The sequence below is a fragment of the Bidens hawaiensis genome, unplaced genomic scaffold, assembly GCF_021521415.1.
Source record: "Bidens hawaiensis isolate Kalapana, Puna unplaced genomic scaffold, B.hawaiensis_p1.1 tig00028787_1, whole genome shotgun sequence".
Taxonomy (NCBI): domain Eukaryota; kingdom Viridiplantae; phylum Streptophyta; class Magnoliopsida; order Asterales; family Asteraceae; genus Bidens; species Bidens hawaiensis.
Genome location: NW_027494723.1, coordinates 244,123 through 246,860, shown reverse-complemented (window position 1 = coordinate 246,860; position 2,738 = coordinate 244,123).

Below are 2,738 nucleotides of genomic sequence, written 5' to 3'. Positions count from 1 at the left end.
CCCATAGCGTTGCAACGCCTTCTCCATCTGCGCGTTGCAGAAGTGAGTACATCGATCGCTTATTAAGGTTTTGGTACTCCAAAACAAGAGAAAAGATTTTTTAGAAATCTCACTACAAGTCGGGCGTCGTTAGTGGGCAAGGCCTTGGCTTCGACCCACTTGGAGACGTAATCAACTGCCACGAGTATGTACTTGTTCCCTTTAGAAGACGGGAACGGGCCCATAAAATCGATACCCCAAATGTCAAAAACCTCGCAAACCTAAATAGCATTCTCGGGCATCTCATTTCGGGATGAGATGTTACCAACATGCTGGCATCGGTCACAACTTTTAACGAATGCGTGAGCATCTTTGAAAACCGAAGGCCAACAGAATCCTGAATCAAAGACCTTCTTAGCAGATTGAACAGCACCATGGTGACCTTTTGTCGGTCCTTCATGACATGGCTCAAAATCCGCCACCCCTCTTCAACATCCACACAACTCCTCATCAACTGATCAGCACCTATGAAAAAAAGAAACGGGTCGTCCCAGATGTAGAAATTTACGTCAGCAAAGAATTTCTTCTTTTGCTGGTGAGATATCCTCTTAGGGAGGGAACCATCGACGAGAAAGTTTGTCGGTAAACCACAGGTAACCGTCATCCTGGGCTCTAACAAACATGAGATTCTCTAACGGGAAATGGTCGTTGATGTTGACCCTAGCATCTCCAATCTCAGCTCTCTCAAGACGTGACAAGTGATTGGCCGCTACATTCTCGGCCCCCTTTTTATCACGGATTTCTATATCAAACTCTTGAAGCAGCAGGATCCATCGGATAAGACGAGGCTTAGCGTCCTGCTTGTTGAAAAGATAACAAATGCCAGCATGATCAGTGTAGACAACTGTTTTGGACAGAACAAGATAAGACCTAAACTTATCAAATGCAAACACCACAGGTAACAACTCTTTCTCGGTGGTTGTGTAATTCTCTTTAGCAGTGTTTAAGGTTCGACTAGCATATTAGATCGGGTGGAAGCGCTTCTTCTTCCGCTGTCCAAGCACTGCTCCTACGGCATAGTCGCTTGCATCGCACATCAATTCGAATGGTAAAGACCAGGCGAGATCAATCATGATCAGGGCGTTAACAAGTTTATCTTTTAGAAGATCAAACGCCTCGATACACTGTTCATAGAAGACAAATGGAGGGTCTTTCTCTAGTAGCTTGGTCATCGGTCTCATAATTTTCGAGAAATCTTTAGTGAACTGGCGATAGAAACCTGCATGACCTAAGAAGCTATGGATATATTTCACAGACGTGGGCGAGGGAAGATTAGAAATGGTTTCAATCTTAGCTCGATCGACCTCGATCCCCGCACTCCAGATCCTATGTCCTAGAACAATGCCCTCGCGTACCATGAAGTGACACTTCTCTCAGTTGAGGACTAGGTTGGTGTCGACGTAACGAGCCATCATCCTATCAAGGTTGGAGAGACAATGATCGAAAGAATTCCCGAAGACAGAAAAATCGTCCATCAAAACTTCCAAGGAATCCTCGATCATGTCGTGAAAGATCGCCACCATACAACGCTGGAAAGTGGCCGGAGCGTTACAGAGTCCAAAGGGCATGCGTTTATAGGCAAACGTGCCGTAGGGGCAGGTGAATGTGGCTTTCTCCTGATCATTGGGAGAGATCGGGATTTGGAAATACCCGGAGAAACCATCCATAAAGCAGTAACTTTGCTGACCCGCCAAACGCTCAAGCATCTGATCAATGAAGGGTAGAGGAAAGTGATCTTTCCTAGTGGCGTCGTTCAGTCTGCAGTAGTCGATGCAGACTATCCAACCGGTCAAAGTTCTAGTGGGAATAAGCTCGTTCCGTTAATTGGTGACGACAGTCATGTCACACTTCTTGGGAACCACTTGGATCGAACTACCCAGGCGCTATCGGAGTTGAGAAAAATGATTCTCGCATCAAGGAGTTTGATGATTTCTTTTTAAACGACCTCTAGCATTTTCGGATTAAGCCTCCGTTGAGGCTGAATGACAGATTTGAAATTATCCTCCATGAGGATTTTATGAGTGCAGAACGAGGGATTAATCCCTTTGATGTCAATAATCTTTCATGCTATCGCCTCCTTATGCGCTTTCAGCACCTTCAACAACTTCAACTTCTCGACCTACGTTAAGGTAGACGCGATGATTACAGGTAGCTTCCTCTCTTCGTCCAGAAATGCATACTCCAAATGATGGGGTAGATCCTTAAGTTCTAAGGAAGAAGAAGGGCTCTCAACGGAAGGTCGGTCTCTCAGATCATCTCGCACGATCTCAACAGCTGACTCTGAATCTAGGGGTGGTGACACGGTGTCATCCATCAATGGTGGAGCGGTCATGGCAACCATCTCGACCTCTGAAATCTCCCTATCGAGAATCTATGGGTTCACGGTAGGTCCTCCATAGATGTCAGTGAAAAAATCCCACACATGCGATACAATGTTGTTAACGAAATACAGGGAGTCGTCCGCCGACTTGGGGTTCTTGAGTGACTGTCTTACGTCAAAGGTGGCGTTATCATCCCCAACTCTCTGAATCAGTTTGCCCTCAAGGACGTCGATCAATGCCTGTGCGGTGGCAAGGAATGGTCGGCCTAAAATGAGAGGGATACTATCATCCTCATTCATATCCAGAATGACAAAGTCCACCGGGAAGATGAACTTGTCGATACGAACAAGTATGTTCTCGACCACCCCTCACAGGTAT